Source organism: Strigops habroptila, chromosome 5 (assembly GCF_004027225.2).
Source record: "Strigops habroptila isolate Jane chromosome 5, bStrHab1.2.pri, whole genome shotgun sequence".
NCBI lineage: Eukaryota > Metazoa > Chordata > Aves > Psittaciformes > Psittacidae > Strigops > Strigops habroptila.
Window position 1 is genome coordinate 71358523 of NC_044281.2, and position 13768 is coordinate 71372290.

The window sequence follows — 13768 nt, forward strand, 5'->3', positions numbered from 1 at the left end:
TCACCCCCTTTCCTCCCCAAAACTAAACTTTTATGATTTTTGACCTTTTTTCTTTTTCCTGTGAAAAATTAATTTTGCACCCATAACAGCAGCCTCTTGTATCCACTTTATTCCCAGAATGATTGGATAATCTATCCTCATCTATGCTTGGGCCTATTTTCCATTAAGTCATGGAAGAGCAGGACTTAGTGCATCTCAGCCTAGACAAGTTCCTATTTTCACTTAGAAAGCTGGTGTCAAGAACAAGGACCCAAGGCATCAGGCATTAACATTCAGCATCTGTGAAGGAAACCCACATCACTCACTGCTCCACATGTGCAAAGCATTAGGTTCTTCTATTTTACACATTTTTGTTGTTGAGTTCCATCTGGTCTTAAAAACAAACAGAATAGCAGGGCAAGAATGGGGAAGATCAGACATTGAATTGCATAGGTCTGAGTACCCCTACAAATACAGTCCTAAATGACTTGATTATGTCATGCCTTGGTTACACCATAATTTATGCGAATCTTGAAGCTGTACTGGGAAGTACTACATCATATGCCTGTGATTTGACAGAAATAGTTTTAATTTTCAGTATTAACAAGTCATCTTTTTTTCTTCCCTCACTCAGGCTCTGAATGTGTCTGTTTTCACAGCCAAAGAGCTAGAAAAGATAAGAACCAATTTCTTTTCTCTTTCTTTTCCTCCCTTCCTCCCCACCTACCACCGAGCTACCCAAAGCGCCAAATTCGCTTGCAGTAAATCCAGCCCTCAGTTTGGGGAAATTTTTCTCCTCCTATTCCCCTACACTGTTGATAGCAAGAACAGCATTTTGCCATAACTTGTAAGCTGTCTCCACAACAAGAGGTGAAGCACCACAAAACAGCTGAAGGGACTCTGCGTGTCGAACTGGCCCTGGGCCATGCAAGTACAGACTTGACCATCCAGGGGTGTAACTGTGAGACAAGAGATTACCATGCATCAGCTGCATCAGTGTAGTCAGCTGAAAGTTTGTACTTCCCTTCAAATTTCACATTACATGAAAGCTTTTGAAGTCTTTCTACCCTCACCCCCTGAAAAAGAGTCTTTTTTTGCATCACAGCAAAAATTAGGCTGTGATTATATCAATACTGGGAAGCTAAGCCAGTGGTTGTTTCACTGAAAGTGTTTAAACTAATGCTTATCTCTGTACTTCTAAACTTGCTGGGAGTGGGCTCAAAGTTCAAAATGATAAACCTCAGCAGGAAGAAGTCCTTGTCACATGTTTGTATAACATCTAGAAAAATGGAGGCCTAATCATGCTCAAGCCCCTAAAATCTGCATAAAATTAAATCACTTTTAAGCAAATATAAATCCACACATGTAGAATATGATTTTTCAAGTCCTACTGGTGTGGAATAATACAAATTCCATATGAAACTGCTTAAAAGGAGAGACTATGATAGGAATGTGGTGAGCACTAGACGCTGCTCTATTACTCCTCCTCCTCAACTGGACAGGGGAGAGAAAATATAACAAAAGACTCATGGGTCAAGATAACAACAGGGAGAGATAACTCACCAATTACTGTCATGAGCAAAACAAACGCAATCTGGGGAAATTAGTTTAATTTATTACCAATCAAATCAAAGTAGAATAATGAGAAGTAAAACAAACCTGAAAAACCCCTTCCCCCACCCCCTCTTTCTTCCCAAGCTTAACTTCGCTCTCAAATTCTCCTCCTCCTCTCCCCTGGCAGCACAGGAGTCTGGGGAATGGAGGTTGTGGTCAGTTCATCACACGTTGTCTCTGCTGTTCCTTCCACAGGGGGTACTCCTCACACTCTTCCACTGTTCCAGCATGGAGTCTTCCATGGGCTGCAGGTGGATATCTGCTCCACTGTGGACGTCCATAGGCTGCAGGGGCACAGCCTGCCTTACCGTGGTCTGCACCACAGGCTGCAGGGAAATCTCTGTTCTGGTGCCTGGAGCACCTCCTGCCCTTCTTCTGCACTGACCTTGGGGTCTGCAGAGCTGTTTGTCTCACATATTCTCATTCCTTGCTCTAGCTACAATTGCTCTTCTGTAAGAACTTTTTCCCCTTCTTAAGTATGTTATCCCAGAGGCACTGCCACCATTGCTGCTAGGCTTGGTCTTGGCCAGCAGCAGGTCCATCTTAAGGCCAGCAGGCATTGGTTCTACCAGACACAGGGGAAGCTTCTAGCAGCTTCTCACAGAAACTACCCCTGTAGCCAAAACCAATACCAAAACCTTGCCATTCAAACCCAATACAAGGACCAATCCATAATTCATTTTGTATTTTTATTCATTGAAAAGAAATCATACATAGACCCTCCATGGGGTTTTAAGGTGTTAATTATAAATTTTAGCTGTGTGCTTCTGAATAAGGTAAGCATTGCCTCCCATTTTACAGATTGAAAAACTGAGAAAGGGATGTGAAATTAATTTCCAGGAGCTACAGAAGGAGACTGCTGAAAATGAAGGTGAATGCAAGTGTTAGGAAACTGCTGTGAATGACAGACCATGGACAAATTGTTAAATTCACGGTAGTAAGTGTAATGACTAACTTAATCTTTTTGCATGTGAATTCCTTTTCTCTGACTCATTCCTACAGGTGGCAAGCTCAGATCTTCATTGGCCTATGGTGGGCTGCTTTCAGACCTTGATCACATCCAGGTTTCTTCAGTCCTGATTAGCTAAGCACTTGTGACACTTGCCTTCAAAGCCCAGACTTAAGGTAACCCAATTTGAATTTACTATCTGCAGGCACCAAATGACAAACTGAAGCTATACAATGTGCTGTGAGAATGAAGGGACATATTTGATTTTTCCACACAACTCCACATGCCATGTCCCCTTGTGCCTTTCTTTATTCCCCGTAGTCTTAATTTTGGCAGATCTCCGTTACCAAGAAATCCCCTTCACCTTTTCCTGCCTCCAGGACTCACTGATAAGTCAGTGTGGTTCCCCATGGTATGTGGTTTGTCCACACCACCTATTTGCTCCCCACTTTTTTATTTGTTGTTTTGCTTTGTAAATAGTTGCTCATTCATTGATTCAAGACCATTAATAGAACAGTGATCAAATAAAAAGACCCCAGGCATAAACATGACAAGAGAAAAAAGAAAGAAAAAAAAAAAGAAAAAAGGCTGTACAGAAATTTTCTAAATTCATACTATTTCAGTGGTACCATACAGGTTTTGACCTCAAGCAAAGGAAAGTTGATGACTTTAATAGAGCTTCCTCATAAAACCTTGTCTTTGTCTTTCTTCCCGTTTTTTAAGCAAAACACTCTCCTGCCCTATCAGAGAAATCAAACCCTGTGATTCACAGGGCTGACTTCAAGCTAGTTGCCTGGGCACTAAATAGCACTTAAAGTAAATTAATCTGAATTTTGCTTCATAGAAAGGGCATATTTTCACTTCATTTTTAAATTACAGAAGGAGTAGAAAGAAAGGGGAGCAGAGGTGGGTGAAGAAGGGTGGGGCTTATTATGATACTGCAGGGCAAAACTGGTTCACATTAGAAATGCTTCAGAGCTCAGCATTAATTTTGTTCCTTCACAGCAAATATGCTAGTGAGCAATAAGAAATGTGTAAGTACTGCCGGGGGGGTTGTAGATTGGTGGACACAGGGGTTTGTTTAATGTCTCCCTCTACATGCATATTGTAGTTGATATTAAAAATTGGATATTAAGAGTTTGCCTTGGACTATTCTATTTATTATTTGTGCTGCGATAGAGAATGAAATTCTGCATCCTGTGTTTTATGGGTGGTTAAGCTAGATAATCTAATCATCCTTCCTGGCCCTATACTCTACACAGCTGGAGGTTGCAATAGGGATTGCAAGGCTCCATCTTATTAAATACCAGAGCAAAATCACCATTATTCTTTCTTGCTTTGTAAGAATACATCAAGAGGAGGACTTTTTTGAGTTAGATGATCTACAAATATAAAGTTGAGGTATTGCCTCTGCTGAGAAGAGTTTTCAGCTTAAGGTGAGAGAAACAGACCTTAGGGAGGGAGGGGACAAATTAATATCCTCTCTGATGCCAGTCACTATGATAAACCTGTATTCTGGCTTCATAAAAGTCCTTTTGCTGAAGTTGTAGCCATTCACCACACATTTAACTCTTTAACAGACCCAGGATGGCTGTCCTGTGACACAGAGACTACACCTGAACTTCAGGAGAAAAGCACCATACCATTAACAAGGTTGGATGAGCATGAGTTGGTCTCTTCAGAGCCACCCAGGAGTCTCTGGTACCCAGGGATCTACTGGCCAAAACCCATTCCTTCTTTTCCTTGGGAAGTTCAAGGGTGGGAGATGTAGCCATCCCACTGGTTTGTCCTGCCTCTATAGGGCTGGCTGGAGAAAATGGACCATAATGCAGAGGAGCTGGTCATTCCCTGGTCAGGAATAAGAGTACAAGGTTTGTTGTTGAACTGTGTCTGATTAGAGGTCTGCAGATTGTCCTTTAGCTGGGGTTATCTGACTCCAGAGAAAATGGACAGGCTTAAACTTGTTTAAATGGCGGCTACAAGTGGAATGACCAAACGGCCACAAAATCTCTAGAGGCAGGTGAAGTTGAGTGAATTCTGATCAGAAAACATAGTAGCCTTTACTGGGGCTTTGATGTGTGTTATCTAGTTCTTCCTAATGATTTTGTGATGCTGCCAGGTGATTTGAATGTTTTTTTCTATGCCTCCATGTAAGTCTGTTTAGGACTGTGAAGGACTCAAAAATGAGATCCAAACACTGCCAGACTCTTAATTTGGGGATTTCAGATGCTCATTCACAGTTTGTGTCCTTTATCCCATTTGGGACCTGTGATGGAAAACTGAGAGCCATGATATCTGTCTCCTGTTCCACAGCCTTGCCTGCAGCCCTTCCCAGCCTTTATTTCAGTTCTGCTACCTAGGAAAAGCACATTATCTGTTGTGCGCTGTGCTATTCACATCTAAGTGGTGACCTTTAGAGGAGTTAGCTATTTTACTGAAGGAGAAAAAAAGTGAAAAATGTTTTTTTATCTGATTCTACTATTTTTAAAAGTTTCAAAAATAGAGATTGTATGTGCCATGTTATTAACATTTGGGAAGATGGAGAAGGGCTGATATTTGAACAGGCTTTTGCTTTTTTCTCTGTATAGCAACGAACCCAAATTCCAGACTCTCATGCTGCTACCAGCTTGAGCAAAAAACCACAGGAATGGCCATACTGTCTGACACCATCTAATACACAAGCCCCTAGGGGAAAGTAAATCTGCACAATTATATGTAACATTTTCCCTAAGCCTCCTGTGGCCTGCCTATTTAATAAGTCCAAAAATCTCTATTTTCCAAATAGTTCTCTAGCCTTCCTTTGAACCCATGTAAGTCTGCATCCAGAATATCCCCAGGAAATGAATTACACCAGTTTACCACAAATTTTGTTAAGAACAAGCTCATCTTGTTCAGTTTAAATCTGCTCCCACTACTCTGGGGAACTTGGGCTCTTAGTCTTTGGCCCCTTGCTCTTATTTCAAAATATTTGGTGAACACTAGATCCTTCTCTGGGCATTTATACCTACTTCTGTTTCTACTTCTTTCTTAACGTACTTCCTAGTATTTTAATTTTGGAAACTTCTGCACTGGCTTCTCCTCCCTAACTTCTTGCTAAGCTATGCCTTAAAGGATTTGAGGCAGCTTTGATTCCTTCACTTCTCTCAGATATTGGCTCCCTCCCTCAAGGGTTGATTGTATGCTCATAACTTATTTTCTTTCCTTTTTTTTTTTAATTGCAATTATACTTCCCACAGGACAGCTGTTGTGTTTTATATATGCAAAAACATCCTGAAAATTTAATGTCAGCATAGTAATGGGGAATTCAGAATCTAAATTCAACCATGCATTCTTTTTCCTTCCACTGTTCATAAATTCTTACAATACCAAAAGCTTCCAAGTAAGTTAACTACCTTTAAGTCATCTCCTCTCAACTCTTCCTTTATTTTGTCATCAGTCAGGAATCATGTCCTGGTTCTTGGGGAAGGGAAAAGTCTTGTTGAGGGGGAAGGAAGGAAGATTCTGGCTAGATTTTCTCTTCTATTTTGTTTTAAGTGTCCTTTATATTTGTGTGGCAGGAAGCAGGCCTGCCTTGTAGAATAGGACAAGACAAAATATGCAGTGCCATCCCTTTTCCTTTTGTACAAAACCAGGAGGGTGCTACATTACTGAAAAGCAGAACAGACTTATCTGTCACTCGCAGAGCTTGGCTAATGTATGTTGTAGTTGTCCCAGGAATAACACCTCAGTGATATAAATGTAATAGAGGAGTACAAATGCATGGCATTAAATCAAACGTCAACTCTGATCTTTAGAGGTCAAAGAAACAAAAGCATGGAGTTGCAAATGCTCTTTTTGAAGACCCCTGGAGATTCCCTATACGACATCCAAGAAAAGATGATGATACTTAAGAGCGTGTTTCAGACTGTGGAGTGCTTAAGGCTTATCCTTGCTGGGTCTCGAGGGAACTGCAGGATCCCCTTCAAACAAGGGCAACAGCACCCCTCTCCCAAGAGACCCCTCCCTTGACCACTACTCCCTTGAGTAGTGAGAAGTTTATCTTGGTGCAAAAGGGAGGAAGGAGGGTCCAATTGCTGTGGTTTAGCTAGGAAAGTCATGCAGATCCTTTTGCTGAACAGTGTTTTTATTAGTGTCTTGTGGCACTTTTTGCTATAAGAAATAGTGATGCCTTAAAGGAACCCTGAGAAGCAAGATCATGTTTTCACAGCACATGCTGGAAAAGAGACTAGCTTAGAAAATTGGAAGGAGTTGGATCTTCAGTTGCCCTGTCAGAGACAAGGGTTAAAGCCCTGAAAGCTTACTTTAACCACAGTATCAATCTGTCTCCTGAAACAACACATGCTCCATGGACACCAACAAATCTTGAAGTACACGAATATTGCCTCAGCAGATATGAAACAGTGCAGAGAAATGGAACAGTGCTATCCAGGAAAAACTCCCCAAACCAGGGGAGATCTTGGAACTGAGTTGAAGCTTGACTGTGAAAAGATCAGTCATCCCACCAGCACATCAACACATACCCGTGCTCCGTCCCACTGTGCTACCAATTGTCAGTCTCGGGGGCCAAACAGTGGATGCCACCTCCTGCCTGGAGGGAGAATGCTGCCCATGTTCTGTCAGATCAAGAAGCTGAACTGGTGACACTCAGGACTGCTACAACAGAAGCATGGAAATGTGTCACTGGAGCTTGCTGATTCCTGTTGGCATTGGTCTGCGGCATTATAGCCAGTCATGAAACAGGCATCATGGTGGTATCAGAGCAAACTGAAAGGTGGGATTTCCCAGGAAGTTTTCTCATTAGCATTTCTCATGCAACATTAATTAATCCTGACCCTGCTTAGCTTGTTGAAATAAGAGTTTTTGTTCCTGGCCGTGTCAGGTCTTTAGGCTAAACTGATTAACAGACAGGTAAGATGTAAAATATTCCAGAGCCCAGAAGGGCTAATACTCAGTTTGATGTTGACAATGCCTTTCCAAAGCAGGTTAATTAAAGTAATAGTTTAGTTTTCTCCTTTTTATGTACACTTGTTCAAAGAAAAATATTACTTTGAACATTTGCCTGTGTTTTCATTAATTATGCAACCTATAACAACAAGCAACTAATTAGGAAATATATCTGGGTTTGGAAACAAACTGCGCCAATGCATTTTCGCAAAGGGTTTTCATCTTCTTGAGACAAAGATCGCTTTCAGCTATAAGTAAGGGTGGTAAACCTGGTAAAGAGGAAATTAACAAGAATCACAGTGTGCTGAACAGCTCAAATGGCTTATGAAAATCTAATTCTGAAAATGAAAAAAAAGTCAACACACAAGTGAAAGCTCCCCACAACATTCTTAATTCTACCAAAAAGTCATGGATTTTTTTACCAAATCAAGCATTCCCTCTTACTTTCTATAGTTTGATGTTTCATGCCGTCTAGTTGCTGCTGAGTAAGAGTGGAAGTCACTCTTCCATCACATTAAGGGAAGCAAGTATCAGCAATAAATTCCTAGAAAATCATTTGTATAAATTGTTTCCTTAATCAAGAGAACTCGGAAGCACTGCCTGATTTACTGCTCCTTTTTTTAATGCATGTTTGTCTTTTGGGCATAGGTGTCAGCACCCCAGGATCTTGTCCCTGCTTCTGCCCTTGATTTATTCTCAAGTTATGGATAATCACTTAACCTCTTTCAAACTCACTTTGTCTTCCTATAAATGGAGATATGAATTTCTTCATCTAAGTCCTGGGTAGACCCTGTTTATAGCAAATGTGCTCTGAGAATCTAGTACAAAAGGTGGGCTACGAAACAAATGATATATATTGAAATATGAGGGTGTTTCAGATGCCAGGCAGGATCCCATGGGAATCTCTCAGTTCAGTGCCCTCAAATAATGAAGGATCTTGTGCCATATAATGCCACCAAACCAGATGTTATAAACAGACGTGACATCTTCAGCATACCAGTAAGAGGTATTCTGTACCAACTGACAACAAGGTGAGATCCCACCAGTCATTTTCATCTCTCAGGTGAGCATTTTCTAGAAGACCATGAATCTTCCCTGTAGTACAGTCTGTCTCCACTCTCCAAAAACTTATGGACTGAATTTAAAATCTTACAGTCTTCATGTTGTCAATCCTGACAAAGTACTGGATGTGACACATTGCAATAAGCAAAGAGATCCTGTAAGGAAGCAAGACTAATGGGATGCAGAATTAATGGGACGCTGATAAGGCATATGCTTAACCTACTGAGTCATTAATGGGGGTAACAAATCGCACTCCTACAGGGCCTCATGCCCTAGCTCCATAAGCCTGGGAGAACATACAGATCTATGTCAAATGTGATAAAATGCATAAATGCAAGGATCACCTTACTCACATTTGAGTTTGAAATTAGTATTAGCCTGCCCCATGAGATGTTGCTGTCTATCCAGAAAGATAGGAGCAGACGGCTTCTCCACTGATGCTACAGAGAAAATGGATTCCCTGCTATTCTCTTAATTGGTAGCTGTTGTTGGAAGGACAGTGCAGCCACACTGCCTTGGGATCAATACATTGAAATTCAAAGTAACTGAACTTTTCAGTTCCCCAGTTTGCTCTGTGGAAGCTGTACCTTTAGACAAACTGGCCAACCCAAGGGGCCATGAAACACAGTTAGCTTCTCAGAGGGAAGATATGGTTATGCAAAGCACACTCTTCCAGGCCTCCTAAAGACTTCTTCTGCTGCTCAGTATTGTGGTGGGGGTTAGCGGCTTTGTGCAGCATAGGTTAGAGAGCAGAACTACACCCACTGTTTTTGTCACAGCTTTCCAAGACCACAAGAAATATTGCCTGGAAACACCAAGGGATTTAGGAGACAAAGATATGACAGCGTTTTCCATTCTGAAAAGAATAGGCCAGAAAATAGTAGGTTTTTTGCTCTTCTAATAATGTGTATCAGTTGACAAGAAGGTTATTAACCACCCCATTGAAACTCTTTTTCTCTGTCTATATTTAAAGGCTGCATGTGTTGATCAAAGGACGACATAATTAAATGTTCTTCAAATGCTCATGCCACATTAGTTGAAAGCCTCATTTTGTTCTTGTTGTTGTTATTGCATTGTATTTCAAACAAATCCTGAGCTGATTAATTATTTAGCAAGTACTAACATCTCAACCATCCTCTGCACACAAAGTGAATCGGATTCAAGCAAATGTCTTTTTGACAAATGGCTTCAGCCTGCCTGATTTATCAGCATCATGTAAGCGGGGTATTTTGACAACGTGGCATTGGTTACAGACTTTTTTTTGTGTCGGTGGTCTTATATTCCCGTCTGCTTGGAGGGACGTGAGGAGAAAGGATTTGGTCTGAAAAGAAAAATGTGATCTATATTGGTTTGGAAATATGTATCTTGACAGTACTCATCCCCAAAAAGCAATAAGACATACAATTTTGGCTGTGCTTTCAGCAGTGAAAGTCATCCGTTGCCTGTAAGACAAGAAAAACAAGAATATTATTGCAGTTAAGTGAAACTATTAAATTATCAACCGCAAAATAACTTCTCAATTCATAAATCTCTTCCACAGAGTTTCATGTGAAGCAAGATTTTATACAGGCTGAGATGAAGACTCTTTGTCCATGGGACACAGCTTCCACTGCTGTGGGTGGGGTTTGTCATGCTGTCCAGTCAGCCAGCTACAGAGCTGTTCTGCTTCAACCCTCAAAGGAGGAGATCATGATTGTGTCCTCCTTGCAAATCTCAGACTACAGCCAGGGCATATGGCATTACACCTGCAGCAAATACCAGAGCTTCCTTCCTGTTCTTCAGCCTTCTCCAAGACCACCAACTCCAGCTAAGACCATTATGCTCAGAGACTGGGGGCTTCCCAGTAAGAAAGAGGCACTGGCCTTGTTGAAGGCAAGGTCCCTGGCTATGGCAGTACAGCTCTGTGTCATGTCATCTAATGGACTAGAAATACTGTACCTCTTGAGGTATCTCACACAAGGTGGTCTTGGAATGGGAGTGACTTGAGGTGTATTCACCTATGAGTTAACATCCACACTGAATGAGGTAGGAAAAGACAGGTGGAACATGGACGACCTGGAGCAGCTGGCAGGCTACACTACTCCTTCCTTGCTGTGTCTTGCCAGGCTTCCCCAGGAACTGTGGGGTGACTTTAGGATTGTGTGGCCTGAAAAAAAAACAATAGGGCAAACTTTTGCAAACAGGGCAAGAAAGAACCTTTCTTTTCTGAGGAGAAGACAGATGAGCAATCTGGGGCTACCAATCACTTAAGGTGATAGTCAAATCATCACATGTTCAAAAACATGCATTCTATACCCTCTAAATACCCCTTATGTGGACAGGTGTCTGTTTTGCATACATAATGCAGAAAAAAAAGACCAATCCATGAGAAACTGAATAACCTGAATAATTTTTCTCATTCCATAGGCCCCTGGGCATGTGGCAGTGGGAACTTTAAAATTCTTTCTAAAATAATCTGGTTTTAATTGATGACCAGACCCAAAACAAGTCAAGGGAAATTCTGTTTCTTCTTAATCAGCCCTAGTTGTTCTGCTTTTTCCCTTCCTTCTGCCTCATTGCTATCTTTGCACAGGTCTCCACTGATCTCTCAAAAGAGAAATTCCTTCTCACCTGCCTGGCTGCTAGCACAGGCTCAAACACAGGTTAAAGCAGAGCTCACCTTTTATACCCTCTTCATCATTCCTTTTCTCAGTTACTGCAAACCTCACTGCTGTGCTACCCATGACTCCAACTGAGGACCTGAGCATCTTCTCACAGAGCTTAGATTCTCACAGTGTCTAAATCTTGCAGGTTGCTTCTCCGTTCATTCCTCAAAGCTTTTGCCTTTCTCTGCCAGCATTATGAGTAAAGCCCATGTCTCCCTGCTTACATCAGCATTTGACCCTAGAAGAGCAACCATTTCCTATACTTTCAGAAGGCTTCCAGAAAGAAACTGCTCCAGCATGGAAAGCCAAACACAGACTTTAGGAGGCTGATTTGGTACCTAAGTTCAGTATGGTTTTAATCAACTCCTTTCACCGCCTGTTGGAGAATGTCTGACTGCAAGCAATGAGAAGTGGGCCATGCTCCAGCTCCATACCACACGTACATAACTGAAATGCTCCAGGTTCTGCTCTTCACTGACTACACAAGGAGGCAGGTCCAAGCAGCCTTGAGAAAGAGACTGTTCGGATCACTCCCAATTGTAGGAGCCATAAGAGGAGCCACAATTGAAAGCCTGAACATGTGCCCATGCTGAGCCCAGCTGAGATTTCCCACCTTGGTTTAGAGTTCTTTCCTTCCTGGGGGCATGGAAATCTGATTTGGATGTACACTGTAAAAAACCTGTTTATCTTGTCTTTATTGTAAGCCAGTGCAGACCACTTCCTCCAGCTGAACTAGCAGGTGCAATTGCAAAAACAAAATAAAAAGAATGTATTTGATTTCCCAGAAAATAAAACATTTTTAAATTCTGTTATTTTGTCTTAAATATACAACCATGGGTCTCCACACTTTTATTTTCTCTGTTCCCATCTGGAACATCAGATTTTAGAATAAATGTGCAAGGAAAATAAAAGTGTCTTTTAACCTCTCAGAACCCACTTTTTTTTTTTTTTTCTTTTTTTTTTAATATAAAACACTGGAAAGGGACTGGGTTTACTCTGCTGTCAAGACATCAGTACTTTACAAGAACTATTGCCCATATTCATCCTAAGAGAACTGTGACTAAAAATATCAAATCTCATTCATACCCATAGGTGAAAAGTTTTCAAGGTTTAACAAGAAGCATCTCAGTAGCATGGAAACAAATTTGCTACCCTTTCTCAAAGGATTTTATCATTTTTGTCAGCTACAGTTGCCTCAGGATCTCACCATGCAAGGTACTGTGCAAGCATGGAGCAGGATTCTGCTAGAAAAGATTACGTTAACGCAGACTCCAAAAGGAAAAGTGTCAAAGGAGAGAAATAAGAGGGAAACCAAAGTGCAGGGAAGGTTAAATGTCCAATAAGGAAGCTTCAGCAAACAGGCTGCACCTTAACTCCAGAGTCTCTAAGAATGAGAGTTCTTAGGAAGGAAGACCAAAACCATGAGGTCATCCTTCCTCTGTTGGTCAGACAAGGCAAGAATGAGAAACCCTACATCAGATTTTCCTTGACCAAGAGACCTGTTTATCCATTTTTCTATTTGTCAGATCAAAGCTAAAGACATGAAAAATCGGACCATTGGGAACAACAGGCCAACCCCTTGTGGGAGGCTGCAGGGAGGCCAGGCAAATTCTCCTGGGGCACTACATGGAGGTCATGATGGAAGCTTCTTCCCACCAGAAAGATGTCAAACTGTATCTCAACAAGCAGTTTACTGGACCAAAATTCTCTCCAGTTAGTGGAAATATGTTCATTTTCTACCTCTGGCCTTAGGATCACCTGAAGATGCCTTCTCCATTTTTCCTACATAATTTTTTGTATATTACTTGTTTAAGTACTTTGATGACTGCTAGTAAAAATCGTTCTATAAGATACAGGTAACTTTTTTTTTGAAAACATGCTTTTAAAATATTGAAAAGGGTCCATAAATGGAGGGTGATCTTGTGCAGGTGGAGACACAAGAGATGAGAATTTCCTCAAGTTCATCCAGTGATATGCTAGTAAAGTAGGAATAAAACACTATTTTCTCTGTCACACATGAATTCAGCTGGTAAAGACAGAAAAAGACATAGAGCTGGCAGTGCATTTAAATTACAGAGTTTCATTCAAGCCCATCTTTATGAATAGGATGGGTTATTCTCTTCCATAATGGTTTAAACTTAACCAACAGAGCTGCATTTTAGCATGCAAACATCTTCTGGAAAGCAATTGCTTCACAAACAGTCCCCCATGCCGTATCATTTACATCTGAGAAACACATTCTATTAGGTCAGAACAAAAGAAAAAACACCATAGAGAACAAACTCAAAATGTACTGCTAGTTCTGAGATATATGTTGTTGTTCTTCCTAATTATTCTTCTAGTTGCAAACATCGTTGGTTGCAAATGTCTCTTTCCCTGGAGTATAGGAATGAGAAGCAAGTCTATTTTGAACAAAAGCAAAAAACCCCCAACAGCTACTATATATGAATGATGTTTTTTTCTTGAATTCCATCTGCATGTATTGGCAGCATTTCCACAAACACTTCTTATTTCTTAATTTCCCTAATTTTCCATTGGGAAAACAATACAACTGAATGGGCCTCAGTGCATTGAT